The sequence below is a fragment of the Pseudophryne corroboree genome, chromosome 9, assembly GCF_028390025.1.
Source record: "Pseudophryne corroboree isolate aPseCor3 chromosome 9, aPseCor3.hap2, whole genome shotgun sequence".
In the NCBI taxonomy this organism is placed as follows: Eukaryota; Metazoa; Chordata; class Amphibia; order Anura; family Myobatrachidae; genus Pseudophryne; species Pseudophryne corroboree.
In genome coordinates this window covers 36,179,982-36,200,755 of record NC_086452.1, presented here as the reverse complement: position 1 = coordinate 36,200,755, position 20,774 = coordinate 36,179,982, and the positions used below count along the sequence as shown (strand labels likewise).

The following is a 20,774-nucleotide window of genomic DNA, read 5'->3' as shown; positions in this document are numbered from 1 at the left end:
CAATGCTGCTAAAAACGGCTTGCGAGCGAACAACTCGGAATGACCCCCATTGTACAAAGGTTGCACGAAGTGCAAACAGGAACAGCGCAGGGGTTGAGGGGGAGATTTAGCAAAGCTTGGAGAGAGATTGTGGGGTCTATTTACTAAGCCATGGATAGAGATAAAGTGAATGGAGATAAAGTACCAGCCAATCAGCTCCTAACTGCCATGTTATAGGCTGTGTTTGAAAAATGACAGGTGCTGATTGGCTCGTACTTTCTCTCTCTCCAAGGCTTGATACATTTGCCCCAGCATGGCCAGATTTCGTCCTCCTGTCGCACTGGCCCCATTCATCACAACGTCCTGCGGCTTTTGTTTGGGACGAGAGGAGTTTCAAAGCGAAGAGGCACAGAGCGGCTGTCATTAATCCCCGGAAATCTGGTGGGAATGAGTGGGACGAGAAAAGATCCATGCCATGTTTTGCAATGTGTTCTGGCAGCGTGCTAAGCCTTCCCTTTAAATCCGCACAGCCCAACCACAGCAAGGAAAGCAAGTGCTTGCAATATTCACACATCAGTAGCCCAGCTCCATGGACAGAGACCCCCATTGACCTTTGACAGGCTGTAAATGACAAATCAAAACTCAGCATTCCCCAAACCAGCTGGAGACAGGACCCCTCTTATCCTCCGCACAGAAAATGAAAGAATCTGCATATCAAGGTAAGGGGGGCCTCAGCAATGTATTATGATATGGGTACAGCATAAGCGTGTAAATATATTTATCCCTGTGAGCATTAGGAACAGAGGTATGCTGTATATCTCATTTCAAGGAGGTCCGATGCAGGTGTCAGAGCGGTAGCACCTCATCAGGCTGCACCTGTGCATCCTTTAAGTGGACAAGAATGAGCATCACTCATGGTCTGTGCCACATTCTGACACAACCCTGCCTGATATGTCATCCACAGCCCAGGCACAGTGTCCCCTAAAATATAAGGGGGAGGGGGAGGAAAATTTAGGCTGAAAAGTAAAAAATGACAAAATGATCCATAAAGCAGCTAAATAATCTGTACACGTGTAGGACAGTTGCCGATCGGCATTTCCGGCTTGCAGGTTCTCCCCAGCGGTGAAAGCGTTAACCCATTAACATGTCCCCGCTTGCTCCTCAGTCATCTCATCATCTGAGAAATGGACTCCATCTTTTTTTTTTTTTTTTTTAGCTGCTTAAAGCGTGGTGATGTTCTCTCCCAGATATAACCCAGAAGGGGTTTATAGAGCCATGATACATTGTATCTTGTATTTTTTGAGGGTTTTTCTTAAGGGAATTTTTTTTCTGTCTATCGTCAGCTGTGCACTGTTTAGAGGTTGGACGTTGCCCTTGAGCAAGTGCGTTAGATGCGTTATATAGACCTGCATACATTATATAGACCTGCATACGTTAGATAGACCTGCATACATTATATAGACCTGCATACGTTAGATAGACCTGCATACGGGCTGTTTACATGCTGGACTGTCCTTAAATGCTGGAGATTAACGCAGCTAAAATATGAGTTAATCCCTATACTGTGCCTGTTATTCATCTATGAAGGATTGTGATTGTTATTGTCTCGTCTATAGACTGTGGCAAGTGCCCAGTCACCAGATCCATATGCTATATATAATTAAATCAATGGTAAGGAGTATTTTTAGAGCCATTACTGTCACTGTATAGTTACTGAAAGGACTTTAAATGGGGGAATCTGGCATGTTCGTAATGCAAGTGTATATATATGTATATAATATATATATATATATATATATATATATATATATGATCGTAGAATTCAGTTGGTGCGCTACTTTCCTTCTTGATTAATGAGTTCAAAAAAGAGTCCTAGGTTTATCAACTTGCACTTTGGTTCCACAGGGTATTCCTGTAGATGGCTGCTCAGTCCTTCAAGGTGTCACTAGGTTTGGTGACAAATAAATCTGGAAGAGACAAGGGGAGAGGGACAAGCGCCTAATAGTGCAGTAACTTCACACCAAATTAGGTTATTTATAATGTCGTGTCTATAGGTAATGTGCGTACCAGAAATGTGGTCTTTAGTGGGCACATCAAACTTTATAATAGCTGGTATTATACACCGCAATTGGTCACCAGGTTGGTCATCAATATGGAAATTTCCCAAATCATCAATTTGCAAGTGCGCTGGTCCTCAATAGATCTGCAAAGGTGGCTCAACATCTGATATATAAAGTTTGATGTGCCCACTAAAGACCACATTTCTGGTACGCACATTACCTATAGACACGACATTATAAATAACCTAATTTGGTGTGAAGTTACTGCACTATTAGGCGCTTGTCCCTCTCCCCTTGTCTCTTCCATATATATATATATATATAATTACTGTGCTGATATCAATGAAAGTACTGGAATGTGTGCACGGTGCTGCCTCTCATTCCTCTGCAGCAGGAGTCATGTTAGCAGAGAGGTCTGTGAGTAAGCAGAACTGACAGCTTGGCAGACTTGCAGTCCACTCATATGTTGTGCGGGTAGCTAGTTTCATATACAAGGGCAGGTTCAGTGACGTCACAGCAGCTCAAATGACTGCAGTGTCATATCTGTTGACCTAGCACCCTAATGGGAATGTCCGGTTACCACTGAACAGTATTATCCCAAAATGTCTATTTACCAGTCATTACACAGAAGGCATACAATTATACCCCGTTCACATTGCCATTGCCGGGTCACACCCACAAGTTGGATACGATTGGTTCTAAATCGGAGTGGGAGACCTTTTGACGTCACTAGGGGAGGAGGCACGTCACCAGGGGGAGCAGCTACGGCCGTCAGGGTACCCGAAAAGTACCCTCGCGGGCTCGCTTTGCTCTCCACGCTTCGGGCTCAGTGGCGAGCGATTACTAAAGGTAATAGTTGGTGGCGTGGATAGTAGAGGAACTATTCCGTTGGCCTAGCTCCTCCCCCTTGTGTCATGGCTCCTCCCCCTGACGCAAAAGGTCCCTTAGCCCACTTGGATCTAGCATTAACCAATTGGATACAGGTCCTTCCCAGGTGTGACCCGGCATTGGATCGGTGCAGTGTGAACTAGGTGGTTTCCCGACCCGACAATATGCTAGGTCAGGTTGCCATCCGGGGGCGTGGGCAGAAGCAGCATCACATGGGCGGATGCGGAGGCGGCACTGGAGATGTCTATAGAGATTAGTCCAATTTAACAATCTAATTTTTACAGTGATAATACTCATAACATGTATGCAGAGAAATTAAATGATCTGTGCAATACATGTTTTAGCATCTATATAAGGGGGATGGGGGGGGGGGGGTATACAGTATATACCGGCGGCCACACCTGTTATTCCGTTACCTTATGTATTAAGTATTCCCCACACTTCTCAAATTGTAAAATCAATTGGGCAGTGTCGTCATTACCTTGAATCATCTTAATATATGTAACATATTTGCGCAATGATCTCTGGAGCGTACAGCGCTGTGTACTGTGCCATCACTTTTGTAAATAACGGTGGTAACAACAGCAATTACTTTTATAATAAATATTGTAATTTCATTTTATTTGTGAATAAAAATATATTTAAGATAAATATATTGGGGAGATGTATCAACGGTTGGAGAGATAAAGTGGAGAGAGACAAAGTACCAACCTATCAGCTCCTAACTGCCATATACAGGCTGAGTTTGAAAAATGACAGTTAGCTGGTTGGTTGGTTGGTACTTTTACCTCTCTCCACTTTAACTCTATCCATGGTTTGATACGTCTCCCCCTATACAGCATACAATTTTAGCCTGTATGTCAGAATGATGCCCAATATATTCTGCAAATATATAAGCGTGTCTATTAGGACAGCCAATGTCTGAAAGTCTATTTATCTTCCTGGCAACAGGGACATTGCTGTGACAGCGCATGAGACTTGGCATAGAAGCAGCCATTTTGTGGGCTGAGCCAATATTGGAATCTATCTCATTAACTCACTCGTACCTGGGCTGGATGCTCATGAATATTAATTCGGCCAACACAAAGTCTGCCTCCGCTATGTGTAGGAGGTGATAGATCTTGAGATGTTTTATTCTTGCTTATTGTGTACTTGCCTACTGTCCCGGAATGTTTGTGGACTGGGAGGAGCCTCTGTGACGCTATTCATGGTCCCATCCCCTGGTGCGCATTGATGCAAATGCAGATTTGCTCAGCAACCAATCAGCAATAATGTCTAGTAAAAGCAAAATGATACAAAAATCGGATGCTGTGCTTCAGTGCAAGGTGTGCACCTTAAACCATACCTGCCTACTCCGCAAGTCTCCCGCCCGCACCTCGCCACCCACTTACCAAGTAAAGGGGCTGATTCAGACCTGATCAGTGCTGTGCGTTTTCGCACAGCAGCATCAGGTCTGAACTGCGCATGCGCCGCAGTCCGCCGGCGCATGCCAGACATCCGATGGCTGTCGTAGCCCTGCGATCGCCTCTGCTTGATTGACAGGCAGAGGCGGTCGCTGGGCGGGAGGGGGTGGGCCGGTGGCGTTTGGCCGCCGTTTAGGGGGCGCGGTCCGGGGCAACGCAGGCGTGCGACCCGGGCAGCAACGAGTAGCTCCCTGCCAGCGCGCAGGAGCTGCGCTGGCTGGGAGCTACTCCTAAAATACAAAAGCATCGCCGCTGTGCGATGCTTTTGTACTTGTGCGACGGGGCAGGGACTGACATGCGGGGCGGACTAACCCTGTGCTGGGCGTCCGGGACGTGCGGTGAGCATAATAGCTCAGGAGGCATTGGTTAGCACCAGAGCCAGATTTACATGCAAGATATGAGCCAAAGAGTACATCTCGGCATTATACACAGGTGCAGCAGTATAGACATCTGGGCATTATACACAGGTGCAGCAGTATAGACATCTGGGGATTATTCACAGGTGCAGCAGTATAAATTCCTGGAAATTTGGTGAGTTTTGATCAGAGATGTGCGGAAAAGATAAGCAGGTGAGGCACTGCCTCCCCTGCCATAGACTTATTACTCCAGAGTTTTGGCTATAAAAATTATTAAAATAATGCAAAGAAGATATTTCAAACATATTCTTTGTATTTTTCATATACTTTATACAGTCAAAACTCTGGCACAAACGTTAGTATGACAGGAAAGGCTCTGCCTCACCCGCCTCACCCCACCGCACGTCACTGCTGGGCGTCCCCCCACATGTCAGTGTCACTAATCGTAGATGTGCTAAATTTAGCACATCTTTGATCAGGTCTGAATTAGCCCCAAAGTGAGGTGACCAGGTGGCCAATGATGCGATTCGCACTGAATCGCGTTATCCTGGCCAGCAATGTACAGCGGATAGGCGTGGCTATGATGATGCAAAGACGCAGACACGCCCCCACCCACAGTCTCTTTCACCGCACCACGCCCCTTCCCTGCCCCCTATGGCAAGCCACACCCTACTCCCCCTCCACATCACCCACCGCTGTGCTGGCCTGGCAACCATAAAGTCGGCCACTACGTCTTAAATGCAATATTAGTAAAAAACTATTTCCCTCATTAATTATTATAGATGGGGGCAATAATGCCTCATAGTGGTCAGTTATGGGGGGGTCATTCCGACCCGTTTGCACGCAGCGGTTCTTTGCTGCGGTGCGAACGGTTGATCACACGAGCAGCAAAAAGTTGCTACGTGCGATCAACTCGGAATGAACCAATGATTCCAACAATGAATGGAATAGTTTGATTGTGCAAAAGGGTGTGGATTAACAGATTGACAATGTCATGGTCAATAGTCAATAGTCATTGATGTCATTTGGTCGACGCCAAATGGTCAACAGGGTCAAAATGTTGACAGCTAAAAGGTAGACAGTGCTTAAAACTGAAACGTTCAAAAGGTCAACATGACAATCAATGGTCAACACAAGTTTTTTTTTTCTTTTTCATTTTGTTTTAAAACTTTTGCCATTATTTACCATCCACGTGGACTACGATTGGGAACTTGTGCCGAGCGCACTAGTAGCGTAGCGTGGCACCTAGCCCGAAGCGTGGTAAGCAAAGTGAGTCCGTGAGGGTACACCTTTCCACTAATTTGGCTAAGATAAAGTGAAACATACAAAACGACACAAAAAAAGTTGTGTCAACCATTTCATCCTATCGATCTTTCTCTAACGTCCTAGTGGATGCTGGGAACTCCGTAAGGACCATGGGGAATAGCGGGCTCCGAAGGAGGCTGGGCACTCTAGAAAGATCTTAGACTACCTGGTGTGCACTGGCTCCTCCCACTATGACCCTCCTCCAAGCCTCAGTTAGATTTCGTGCCCGGCCGAGGTTGGATGCACACTAGGGGCTCTCCTGAGCTCTTAGAAAGTTATAGTCTTAGAATTTGTTATTTTCAGTGAGACCTGCTGGCAACAGGCTCACTGCAGCGAGGGACTAAGGGGAGAAGAAGCGAACTCGCCTGCTTGCAGCCGGATTGGGCTTCTTAGGCTACTGGACACCATTAGCTCCAGAGGGATCGACCGCAGGCCCAGCCTTGATGTTCGGTCCCGGAGCCGCGCCGCCGTCCCCCTTACAGAGCCAGAAGCAAGAAGATGGTCCGGAAAATCGGCGGCATGAAGACTCTGTCTTCACCAAGGTAGCGCACAGCACTGCAGCTGTGCGCCATTGCTCCTCTCACACACTTCACACTCCGGTCACTGAGGGTGCAGGGCGCTGGGGGGGGCGCCCTGAGGCAGCAATAAAAACACCTTGGCTGGCTAAAATACCTCAATATATGGCCCCAGGGGCTATATATGAGGTAAATACCCCTGCCAGAATTCCATAAAAAAACGGGAGAATAGGCCGCGAAAAAGGGGCGGAGCCTATCTCCTCAGCACACTGACGCCATTTTTCCCTCACAGCTCGGCTGGAGGGAAGCTCCCTGGCTCTTCCCTGCAATTCTACAGTACAGTAAGAGGGAAAAGAGAGGGGGGGCATTAAAATTGGCACTGTATACAGTATATTATATAAAAGCTATTAGGGACATAACTCAGTTAGTCCCTGTATATATATAGCGCTCTGGTGTGTGCTGGCATACTCTTACTCTGTCCCCCCAAAGGGCTTTTGTGGGTCCTGTCCTCGTTTAGAGCATTCCCTGTGTGTCTGCGGTGTGTCGGTACGGCTGTGTCGACATGTTGAATGAGGAGGCTTATATGGTGACAGAACAGAGGCCGATATATGTGATGTCGCCCCCTGTGGGGCCGACACCAGAGTGGATGGATAGGTGAAAGGTATTAACCGACAGTGTCAACTCCTTACATAAAAGGGTGGATGACGTAACAGCTGTGGGACAACCGGCTTCGCAGCCCGCGCCTGCCCAGACGTCTCAAAGGCCATCAGGGGCTCAAAAACGCCCACTCTCTTAGATGGCAGACACAGATGTCGACACGGAGTCTGACTCCAGTGTCGACAAGGTGGAGACATATACACAATCCACTAGGAACATCCGTGACGTGATCCCGGCAATAAAAAATGTGTTATACATTTCTGACTTTAACCCAAGCACCTCTAAAAATGGGTTTTAGGTTTGGGGAGAAAAAACAAAGCAGTGTTTTGTTCCCCCATCAGATGAATAAATGAAGTGTGTGAAAGCGTGGGTTCCCCCGTTAAGAAACTGGTAATTTATAAAAAGTTACTGATGGCGTACCCTTTCCCGCCAGGTGGATAAGTTACGCTGGGAGATATCCCCTAGGGTGGATAAGGCGCTCACACGTTTGTCAAAAAAGGTGGCACTGCCGTCTTAGGATACGGCCACTTTAATAGGTACCTGTTGATAAAAAAACAGGAGGCTATCCTGAAGTCTGTATTTACACACTCAGGTACTAGACTGAGACCTGCAGATAGTGCTGCTGCAGCGTGGTCGGTGACCCTGTCAAACAGGGATACTAGTTGGCAAACATAAAAACATATTAAAGACGTCGTCTTATATATGGGGGATGCACAGAGGGATATTTTGCCGGCTGGCATCCAAAATAAATGTAATGTCCATTCTGTCAGGAGGGTATTAGAGACCTGTCACTGGACAGGTGATGCTGACTTAAAAAGCGCATAGAGAGCCTTATAAGGGTGAGGAATTATTTGGGGATGGTCTCTGGGACCTCGTATCCACAGCAACTGCTGGGAAGAAATAATTTTACCTCAGGTTTCCTCACAGACAAAGGTACAGTCCTTTCGGCTTCAGAAAAGCAAGCGGGTCAAATGGCGCTTCCTTTCTGTACAGAGACAAGGGTAGAGGGAAAAAAGCTGCACCAGTCAGCCTGTTCCCAGAATCAAGATTCTTCCCCCGCCTCCTGTGAGGCCACACCATGACGCGGGTGCTCCACAGGTGTAGCCAGGTACGGTGGGGGGCCGTCTCAAAAATTTCAGCAATTAGTGGGCTCGCTCACAGGTGGATCCCTGTTTCTTTCAAGTAGTATTTCAGGGGTACAAGCTGGAATTCGAGATGTCTCCCCCCAGCCGTTTCCTAAAATATGCCTTGCTGACAACTCCCTCAGGCAGGGAGGCGGTGCTAGAGGCAATTAATAAGCGGTATTCCCAGCAGGTAATACTCAAGGTGCCCCTACTTCAACAAGGACGGGGTTACTATTCCACACGGGTTGGGGTACCGAAACCGCATGGTTCGGTGTGACCCATTTTATATTTAAAATCCTTGAACACAAAAATTCAAGTTCAAGATGGAATCGCTCAGGGCGGTTATTCCAAGCCTGGACGAGGGGGATTACATGGTATCCTGGGACATCAAGGATGCTTACCTGCATGTCCCCATTTACCATCCTCGCCAGGAGTACCTCAGATTTGTGGTACAGGATTACCATTACCAAGTCCAGACACTGCCGTTTGGACTGTACATGGCACCGAGGGTGTTTTATCAAGGTAATGGCCGAAATGTTGATACTCCTTCAAAAAAAGGGAGTTGTAATTATCCCGTACTTGGACAATCTCGTTATAAGGGCGAGGTCCAAGGAGCAGTTGGTAGTCGGGGTAGCACTATTTTGGAAAGTGCTACAACAGCATGGTTGGATTCTAAACAGTCCAAAGTCACAGCTGGTTCCTATGACACGTCTACTGTTCCTGGGGATGGTTCTGGACATAAACCAGAAATAGTGTTTCTCCCGGAGGAGAAAGCCAAGGAGTTGTCATCTCTAGTCAGAGACCTCCTGAAGCCAAAATAGGTAGCGGTGCATCATTGCACGCGAGTCCTGGGAAAAATGGTAGCTTCCTACGAAGCAATCCCATTAGGCAGGTTCCATACAAGAACTTTTCAGAGGGACCTGTTGGACAAGTGGTCCGGATCGCATCTTCCGATGCATAGGCTGATAACCCTGTCTCCAAGGACCAGGGTATCTCTACTGTGGTGGCTGCAGAGTGCCCATCTTCAAGAGGGCCGCAGGTTCGGCATACAGGACTAGGTCCTAGTGACCATGGATTCCAGCCTTTGAGGCTGGGAGGCAGTCACACAGGGAAGAAATTTCCAGGGACTTTGGTCAAGTCAGGTTATTTCCCTACACATAAATATTCTGGACCTGAGGGCCATTTACAATGCCCTGAGGCCGGCAAGGCCTCTGCTTCAAAACCAGCCGGTACTGATCCAATCAGACAACATCACGGCAGTCGCCCATGTAAACCAACAGGGCGGCACAAGAAGCAGGATGGCGATGGCAGAAGCCACAAGGATTCTCCGATAGGCGGAAAATCATGTGTTAGCACTGTCAGCAGTGTTCATTCCCGGAGTGGACAACTGGGAAGCAGATCTTCTCAACAGACACAACCTCCTCCCGGGAGAATGGGGACTTCCTCCAGAAGTCTTCCAATAGGATTGTACACCATTGGGAAAGGCCACAGGTGGACATGATGGCGTCCCGCCTCAACAAAAAGCTATAAAAGATATTGCACCGGGTCAAGGGACCCTCAGGCGATAGCTATGGACGCTCTGGTAACACCGTGGGTGTACCAGTCGGTTTATGTGTTCTCCCCTCTGCCTCTCATACCAAAGGTACTGAGAATAATAAGAAGGCGAGGAGTAAGAACGATACTCGTGGATGGCCAAGAAGAGCTTGGTACCCAGAACTTCAAGAATTTATATCAGAGGACCCATGGCCTCTGCCACTCAGACAGGACCTGCGGCAGCAGGGGCCCTGTCTGTTCCAAGACTTACCGCGGCTGCGTTTGTCGGCATGGCGGTTGAACGCCGGATCCTGAAGGAAAAGGGCATTCCGGAGGAAGTCATTCCTACGCTTACTAAAGCCAGGAAAGAGGTTACAGCAACTCATTATCACCGCATATGGCGAAAATATGTTGCATGGTGTGAGGCCGAAAGGGCCCCAACAGAGGAATTTCAACTAGGTCGATTTCTGCATTTCCTGCAAGCAGGAGTGACTATGGGCCTTAACTTGGGTTCCATTAAGGTACAGATCTCGGCTCTGTCGATTTTCTTTCAAAAAGAACTAGCTTCAGTACCTGAAGTTCAGACATTTATAAAAGGAGTGCTGCAGAGTCAGCCCCCGTTTGTGCCTCCTGTGGCACCTTGGGATCTCAACGTGGTGTTGAGTTTCTTAAAATCACATTGGTTTGAACCACTAAAAACCGTGGATCTGAAATATCTCACGTGGAAGGTGGTTATGTTATTGGCCTTGGCTTCTGCCAGGCAAGTATCAAAGTTGGCGGCTTTGTCTTGTAAAAGCCCTTATTTGATTTTCCATATGGATAGGGCAGAATTGAGGACTCGTCCCCAGTTTCTCCCAAAGGTGGTGTCAGCGTTTCACCTGAACCAGCCTATTGTGGTGCCTAGGCTACTAGGGACTTGGAGGACTCCAAGTTGCTAGACGTTGTCAGGGCACTGAAAATATATGTTTCCAGAACGGCTAGAGTCAGAAAATCTGACTCGCTGTTTATCCTATATGCACCTAACAAGCTGGGTGCTCCTGCTTCTAAGCAGACTATTGCTCGTTGGATTTGTAGTACAATTCAGCTTGCACATACTGTGGCAGGCCTGCCACAGCCAAAATCTGTCAATGCCCATTCCACAAGGAAGGTGGGCTCATCTTGGGCGGCTGCCCGAGAGGTCTCGGCTTTACAACTTTGCCGAGCAGCTACTTGGTCAGGGGCAAACACGTTTGCAAAATTCTACAAATTTGATACCCTGGCTGAGGAGGACCTGGAGTTCTCTCATTCAGTGCTGCAGAGTCATCCGCACTCTCCCGCCCGTTTGGGAGCTTTGGTATAATCCCCATGGTCCTTACGGAGTTCCCAGCATCCACTAGGACGTTAGAGAAAATAAGAATTTACTCACCGGTAATTCTATTTCTCGTAGTCCGTAGTGGATGCTGGGCGCCCATCCCAAGTGCGGTTTATCTGCAATACTTGTACATAGTTATTGTTAACTAAATCGGGTTATTGTTGAGCCATCTGTTGAGAGGCTCTATTGTTTCATACTGTTAACTGTGTTTCATATCACGAGTTGTACGGTGTGATTGGTGTGGCTGGTATGAGTCTTACCCGGGATTCAAAATCCTTCCTTATTGTGTACGCTCGTCCGGGCACAGTACCTAACTGAGGCTTGGAGGAGGGTCATAGTGGGAGGAGCCAGTGCACACCAGGTAGTCTAAGATCTTTCTAGAGTGCCCAGCCTCCTTCGGAGCCCGCTATTCCCCATGGTCCTTACGGAGTTCCCAGCATCCACTACGGACTACGAGAAATAGAATTACCGGTGAGTAAATTCTTATTTTTGTCCTGTTGACCTTTTCTACTGTCTACCTTTTCCATGTCAACCTTTTGACTCTGTCGACCATTTGGGGTCAACCTACTGACTATATTTTTACCGTAGATCTATTGAATCACACTCACTTGATAATTAGGCTTCCTCATGAAGAACAACATTTTGCTGATGAGAAATGGCGATATGAAATCCGTTGAAATCCCCAAGTTCTGGTGGCAGCTGTCATGTGGAAGCACAGTCCTGATCAGGAGCCTGGGAACTGAAGCAGGCAGTTCCCCAACACAGAGCGGGAATATGATAAGGTCATTTATAAGGGGTGTATTACGTTTCACCGGCGCTCGGGATCCCGGTGCCGGTATCCGGCCGCCGGAATGCCGGCAGTGGGGCGAGCGCAAAATAGCCCCTTGCGGGCTTGCTGCGCTTCCCACACTGCGGGCACAGTGGCACGATACGTGCACCACGCTATTTATTCTGGACACCCCAAGAGGGAAAATGGTTGTCGATATTCCGGCGGTCTTGTGAGGCTTAAGCTGGGTACACACTGACAGATATATCTGCAGATCAATCGATCTGCAGACGTATCTGCAGATGGTACACACTGGCCCCAGGGCCGAAACTAGGGGGGGCTAGGGGGGCAGGCGACCTGGGCGCCGGATTGGAGGGGGCGCCGAGACCCCCTAACACCCGCCGCGGCACTTTTATAACGTTGAAACCCCCTTCTCCCGAGTGCCCAGCTCGGGGGGCGGGGTTTCGCGGAATGACGCGATTGCGTCGTGACGTCACGGCGCAAACGCGTCATTCCACGAAACCCCGCCGGAGGAGGGAGAAGTCGGAGCCGCGCAGACCGGACGAGGAGGGAGAGGCGGCTGAAGAGCGGCGAGAACCGCTTCAAATGTAAGTCAGCCCCTCTCCCTCCCTCTCTCTCTCTCTCCCTCCACCACCGTCCTGCCGCAATGTGTAAAATGGTGACCTGTGCCTGCCGCAATGTGTAAAATGGGGACACTTGCCAGCGTACTGTGTAAAATGGGGACCTGTGCCTGCCTCAATGTGTAAAATGGGGACACTTTCCTGCCGCAATGTGTAAAATGGGGACACTTGCCAGCGTACTGTGTAAAATGGGGACCTGTGCCTGCCGCAATGTGTAAAATGGGGACACTTTTTCCTGCCGCAATGTGTAAAATGGGGACACTTTCCTGCCGCAATGTGTAAAATGGGGACACTTGCCAGCGTACTGTGTAAAATGGGGACCTGTGCCTGCCTCAATGTGTAAAATGGGGACCTGTGCCTGCCGCAATGTGTAAAATGGGGACACTTTCCTGCCGCAATGTGTAAAATGGGGACACTTTCCTGCCGCAATGTGTAAAATGGGGACACTTTCCTGCCGCAATGTGTAAAATGGGGACACTTTCCTGCCGCAATGTGTAAAATGGTGACACTTTTTCCTGCCGCAATGTGTAAAATGGGGACACTTGCCAGCGTACTGTTTAAAATGGGGACACGTGCCTGCCGCAATGTGTCAAATGGGGACACTTTTTCCTGCCGCAATGTGTAAAATGGGGACACTTTCCTGCCGCAATGTGTAAAATGGGGACACTTTTTCCTGCCGCAATGTGTAAAATGGGGACACTTTTTCCTGCCGCAATGTGTAAAATGGGGACACTTGCCAGCGTACTGTGTAAAATGGGGACACGTGCCTGCCGCAATGTGTAAAATGGGGACCTGTGCCTGCCGCAATGTGTAAAATGGGGACACTTTTTCCTGCCGCAATGTGTAAAATGGGGACACCTGTCTGCCGCAATGTGTAAAATGGGGAATGGGGACACTTGCCTGTCGTACTGTGTAAAATGGGGACACTTTTTCCTGGATATGAAATTCATGTTAGAAAAGGCAATTTTTCAGGTAAAAAAGTTCTGAAAGAGAGATATATATATATATATATATAATATTTTTATTCATGTATTTATTTATTTTAATTTTTTTTATTATTATTTTTATTTATTAATTGTAAAATATTTTTTTTCTTTTTGCCGGGGGTGGGGGGGGGGGGGGGGGGGGGTGGTGTCAAATGACTACCTTGCCCCGGGTGACAAAAATCCTAGTTTCGGCCCTGGCCAACCACCACTGCCATCTGCAGATATATCTGTTGTTGAGGACATTGGCCAGTTAATCTTTCCTCTGTACACACTGGCAGATCGTCATCATGAAATGTGCCAAATATTCCCGCAATTTACATAATGGCCCAGCCTACTAGTGAGTACACAAGAAAATAGGCCTTTTTTCCCTGTTTTCTCTCTCGCTCCTACCATCTCCCACTGCCTCTCTCACGCTCCCTCTGTCTCCCACTGTCTCGCTCCCTCCGTCTCCCACTGTCTCGCTCCCTCCGTCTCCCACTGTCTCGCTCCCTCCATCTCCCACTGTCTCGCTCCCTCCATCTCCCACTGCCTCTCTCACGCTCCCTCTGTCTCCCACTGTCTCGCTCCCTCCATCTCCCACTGTCTCGCTCCCTCCATCTCCCACTGTCTCGCTCCCTCCATCTCCCACTGTCTCGCTCCCTCCATCTCCCACTGTCTCGCACTCGGGTTCTATACTCCCTCTATTGGTGTCGTGGAGACCCACAGAGGGAGAATCGCTTACCTCGCCGGTATTCCAGCGGCGGAATGGTGCCCCTTTTGGGATCCCAACGGCGGTATTGTGACAGCCGGGATCCAGATGAGCGGTATGCTGACCGCATACCGGCATCTTAACGGCATCTTGTTTTTATTATGTGTTTGTAATAAATTTACTTTTATAAATAGTGTGCTTTTACAGTTGATTACCACCCATTATTTCTGTCTCTTCTTGCCTATTCTATTTTTACTCTTGGAGCGTTCGTGCTACAACTTTTTATTACTAATAATAATCCTTCTATCAGAGGGAGCAAGTTTTTAGAAGCTGCATCCTACCAGATGCGCAGATAGTTATTAACGCTTACTCTAGTGGCCACGCGTTGAGGGTTAGCTCCTGATTGCGGGAGCATGAATTTAAAAAAAATAACTAAAATAAAACTTTTTACAAAATTATTTTCGTCCCACCAGGAAATCTCCTGGTTAAATTGACTGCAAATTTACACCTATCTGCATCTGTGCAGTATGTATGGGTGCAATGGGGACATATGCAGCATGTATGTGTGTAGTGGGCATGTATGCAGAATGTGTGTGTGCAGTCACTATGTATGCAGCATGTCTGTGTGCAGTGGGCATGTATGCAGAATGTGTGTGTGCAGTCACTATGTATGCAGTATGTATGTGTGCAGTGGGCATGTATGCAGAATGTGTATGTGCAGTCACTATGTATGCAGCATGTCTGTGTGCAGTGGGCATGTATGCAGAATGTGTGTGTGCAGTCACTATGTATGCAGTATGTATGTGTGCAGTGGGCATGTATGCAGAATGTGTATGTGCAGTCACTATGTATGCAGCATGTATGTGTGCAGTGGGCATGTATGCAGAATGTGTGTGTGTAGTCACTATGTATGCAGTATGTATGTGTGCAGTGGGCATGTATGCAGAATGTGTGTGTGCAGTCACTATGTATGCAGTCGCCAGGTATGCAGCATGTATGTGTGCAGTCACCATGTATGCAACATGTATGTGTGCAGTATGTGGAGAACCTCAGCAAGCTCTGGCAGAGAGCAGTCATTGCCGTCAGGGTGTCATAGGGGGCGCTACTGTATGGCACTGATGCAGTCCAGACTCAAGCACACGGGGTTAGGGTTATAATCCTCACCCAGGGTCACAGGATCACAGCCTCTCAATACAGAGCTGTCTCATAGGTCACCATCAGGGTGTGGTCTTCAGAAACCCGTGTAATTATATAAACATTGCAGAGAGCCTGTAGGGTGCTCGCAATGAGAGGGTGTGCATAGGAGCTACCTGTACGCAGTGAAGTAACATGCACCGCCAATCTAATGAGTAGCTGTGCTCTCTCCTGCTCGCCAGGTCTCCAAGATCGAGAACCCAGAAGTGACTGTCCCACCAGCTCAGGCTTCCCCAGACCCCCCCGAACTGTGCGCCACTGGCACCCTCACACATGCTGCAGCCACCCTCCTGCGGCACTGGACTCTCAGCGCTCCCTCTCCTATGCCACCAAAGGTGCTGCCACATTCCTCTCCTCTCTATTGTGCCTCTATCCAATGCTGGCCTGTACTGTCTTTACAGCTAGCCTCGTCACTGACACTAATATTGACACACACACACACACACACACACACACACTGACAATGAGACATACTGAGACACATACACACACACACACACACACACACACACACACACACACACACACTGACAATGAGACATACTGAGACACACACACACACACAGACACACACACACACACTGACACTCACACTGAGGCGCGACATTCACACATACACACACACTGACACTCACACTGAGACACACACACACACACTGACATTCACACTGAGGCACACACACTGACACTCAGACTGAGGCACACACACACACACACACACACACACACACACACACACTGACATTCACACTGAGGCACACACACTCACACTGAGGCACACTCACACACTGACACTCAGACTGAGGCACACACACACACACACACACACACACACACACTGACAATAAGACATACTGAGACACACACACACACACACACTGACACTCACACTGAGGCGCACACACACCGACACTCACACTGAGACACACACACACACACACACTCACACTGAGGCGCGCGCGCACACACACACACACACTCACACTGAGACACACACACACACACTGACATTCACACTGAGGCACACACACATACACATACACCGACATTCACACTGAGGCACACACACTGACACTCAGACTGAGGCACACACACACACACACACACACACACACACACACCGACACTCACACTGAGACACACACTGAGACACACACACACACACACACACACACACACACACACACACACACACACACACACACTGACATTCACACTGAGGCACACACACTGATACTCAGACTGAGACACACACACACACACACACACACACACACACACACACACACACACTGACATTCACACTGAGGCACACACACTGATACTCAGACTGAGACACACACACACACACACACGCACACACACACACACACTGACACTCAGACTGAGGCACACACACACACACACACACACACACACTGACATTCACACTGAGGCACACACACTCACACTGAGACAGGGCCGTCTTTTCGTATGGGCTCAATGCATACTTACCGACTTTTTAGCTGCTCTCTTCGGGAGAGAGCAGCCAGGTCGGCTCGGCAGGGGGGCGGGCTGCGATGTGAGTGCAGAGGGGGGCGTGGCGGAGGCGGACCAGGGGCGTGGCAGAGGCGGGTTGGGGGCGTGACCACATGATTGTGCTATGTAAGCTCCGCCCCCCGCTGTGTAATGCCGCTATTACCGGCATTATACAGCAGGGGGCGTGGCTATGATGACGCGATTCAACAAGAATCGCGTCATCGCCTGCCCGGACCGCCCACTTTACTCGCTAAGTGGGCGGCCGGGCAGGGGGGGACCCCTGTAATCGGAAGACTTGCCTGCTCTTCCGGGGGGGCGGGAGGGTCACCCGATTTTCGGGAGCCTCCCGGCCATTCCGGGATAGTAGGCAAGTCTGGCTCAATGGGCTCTTGCCCAAGGGCCCCAGGGGTAAAAGGGCCCTAGGCTGATAGCTCTTCCCAGCCAGATATCTCAGGTTCTGTATGACTTAGAGTTTTTCTGAAGGTATACTCCAAAAGCTGGGACTCTCCTCTTCTGGTGAACAATGTCAGCTTTTCTCTACTATGCTCAGAACCAGAGATATCAGCTTTCAAGCAGCCGGTCCCTGCTCCAGCTCCACATGCCTAATATGCAGTTTTATATTTTCGTCGGTGGATTGCTCTGGTTCCTGAACTCTGATCCCCAAGTCCCCAGAACCTCCGGACAGGTGTCCCCAGAACCTCCTGACAGGTTGGACTCTCTAGTTTTAAAGCTAGGAAATCTATTTCCAGGAACTGGAGATATCTGCAGTAAAGCAAGCTGCCCTCCCACCAGAAAATTATGAATATTAAGCCCACTCCACTATTGACCCCTCCCCTGTGTATTAAACACCTCCTACCACCCTGGAAATCATGTACCAGGGCCCCTTCATTCAGCCCAATGCCCCCTTCTACAGTTTAGTGTTCTCCTTCCTGACCCATCTGTGCAGTAAAGGAGAAATTAGCAGAAATTATTTCTCTAGGTCCTACATGCTGAGCAGAAGATAGAACACCCCTTCTGCCTGCGGAACTTCAAAGCTGCTGCTGATAGAACCCCCCACCCCTACCGCTGATGGGTGGGTAGGGGGCCCAGTGCATTGCTGTGCCCAGGGGCCTACACTGCTGTTAAGACGGCTCTGCACAGACACACACTGACACTCAGACTGAGGCACACACACACACACACACACACACACACACACACACACACACACACACACACACACACTGAGACACACTGAGGCACACACACTGACACTCAGACTGAGACACACACACACACACACACACACACACACACACACACACACACACACACACACTGACATTCACACTGAGGCACACACACACTCACACTGAGGCACACTCACACACTGACACTCAGACTGAGACACACACACACACACACACACACACACACACACACACTGACACTCACACAATGAGACACAAACTGACAATGAGAAACACATACTCACTGAGACTCATGAAGAGAGACACACATGCACTACCACAGCAGATACGCACAGACACAGCTCCACTGCAATTACCTCAAAGTCGAGTGACTGTCACTGCGGGAGCCACTCTCAGAGGGAGGCAAGCAGGGCTGCAGACAGAACGGCCGGGTCCTGGCAACGTTGGGGGCGTGGCCTAATCACAGAGCTGTGGACCCGCCCCCTTATTTAAAAAAAATATATTAAGCAGCACTCCACATCAAGCACAACTAGCTGGCCCAGCAGAGGACAACACGTGACCGGCCCACAGGGAACACGGACACCTTCCTGGCGGACCAATCCTCTACTGGCCAGTAGCCCCTGTGACACGCAGCGGCTGCGTTGACCCCCGTCCTCCTTCCCATGAGACCTCCAGGACAGGTAGCATTGGCCGACCTATCTGTGCCCGGCGGGTCGGCCATACACACACAACGATGCACCAATATATCTGCAGATATATTGGTCATCGTCTGTGCTGCAGGACCGACGCGATATGTCTGTGAACGACGTAGTTCACAGACATATCGTTTGTACACACCCGCCGATCAGTTAACGATATATTGGGGGTAATTCTGAGTTGATCGCAGCAGCAAGTTTGTTAGCAAATGGGCAAAACCATGTGCACTGCAGGGGGGGCAGATATAACATTTGCAGAGAGAGTTAGATTTGGGTGGGTTATTTTGTTTCTGTGCAGGGTAAATACTGGCTGCTTTATTTTTACACTGCAATTTAGATTTCAGTTCGAATACACCCCACCCAAATTTAACTCTCTCTGCACATGTTATATCTGCCTCCCCCTGCAGTGCAAATGGTTTTGCCCAATTGCTAACAAAATTGCTGCTGCGATCAACTCAGAATTAGGCCCATTGGCCGATCAATTGATCGGCCAATATATCTGCCAGTGTGTACCCAGCATAAGGCTAGGAAGGAACTGTACAAGAGATCTTGCGTTCTCAGGGCAGTTACTAGAGGTGTGACCGGTGCCACGCACCCAGGGTTCAAGGCTGAGAGGTGGCACCGTCATTGGCATCTGCATCAAGATTCTGCCATGTCCTACCTCTCTGGCAAGTGGGTTCTCCCTCCTATGTGGCACTATCTTCCCACTGGTGTATGGGAAAATGGCGCATGACCACATAATAGCAAAAGCTCTGGCACTCTTTATAAATATGCCTATGTGGAGAGGGCTGTGCCCGGTACCCAGATTCATTCTCCCGGCCCCTCTCTCTGTGACATCACAATATTACACATGCAGGGGTGGTAGGCAGCGTCGACTAGACAAGTGGCCTGATACAGATGCGGTCGCAACTTCAGTGGTGTTGCAACTGAGCAATTATCGTCAGACTGCGCATACGTCACGTCCGTAGCGCACACAGGACAAGGTACCTTTGCGATGCCGCTCACATAGAAGCACCCTCTTACCAGCAAAATGGCCCAGGAAACTATTTTAAACCATTGGCGACTCTGCTCTTAGGATGACATCACAATCACCTTTATTTATTACCTAAGGACCCAACGCAGATCCTCATACGCTTAATACACTGAAGACGCCAAATAATATTCTTCCCGTGCTCCAGATTTCCTGCTGATGTGTCGGATACACAGCGTTATGGGGTTACTGTATTTGCTGTAAAGGAAATGACCTGTTAGTAGGAAATAATTATATTTTATTATTTAAGCAATGCACGCTCATAATGTCATTATCGCTAGTAGTCCCCAGTAATATATACAGATGATTTCCTTGTGTACCGTAACTAAGCAGAAATTATGGATCGCTAAAGAAAAAGCCACATTATATATGAGCCGTTTCATCCTTGTCCGTATCTCTGCCAGAAGCTGACGTGCCGCAACTTACTGACATGCCATGCAAACTTTAGTTTACTGTAGGTCTAAAAGTGCAGATCACTATTTCATCTATATAAGGCAAAAATTTGTATTAGTTAAGGTTTAGGGAGAAATTCAGTTGCGGTAATTTACCATGGACTAATTGATTCCCCGGTACTATCCAATCAGCCCCAAAGGCAGCACAATGCCGGCACGTTTTGGGGATAGCCCTGGTAAGTCACAATTGTAAAACCAACAAATTGTGTGCGCTTGATGTGCTAACAAATAATTATTTATATATCAGCTAAGATAAACAGTATGTTTGGATTCATTGAATGATTGAGAAAACTTGCTTTTAATAAAACTGTTATATGAACCCAGTAAAGGTTTTTTATTAAAAGCAAGTTTCTCAATCATTCAATGAATCCAAACATACTGTT

General features: G+C 48.5%; 1 protein-coding gene across 1 annotated transcript in view; it reads left to right on the top strand.

The window, feature by feature from the left end:
• The first annotated feature begins 500 nt into the window (after positions 1 to 500).
• Positions 501 to 20,774, top strand: part of DNAJC6 (DnaJ heat shock protein family (Hsp40) member C6) — a 275,117-nt gene continuing 254,843 nt past the window's right edge. Inside the window, exon 1 of the mRNA XM_063939170.1 lies at positions 501 to 698. The gene's annotated coding sequence lies outside the window, so the exon portion shown is untranslated. The remainder of the gene's footprint in view (positions 699 to 20,774) is intronic.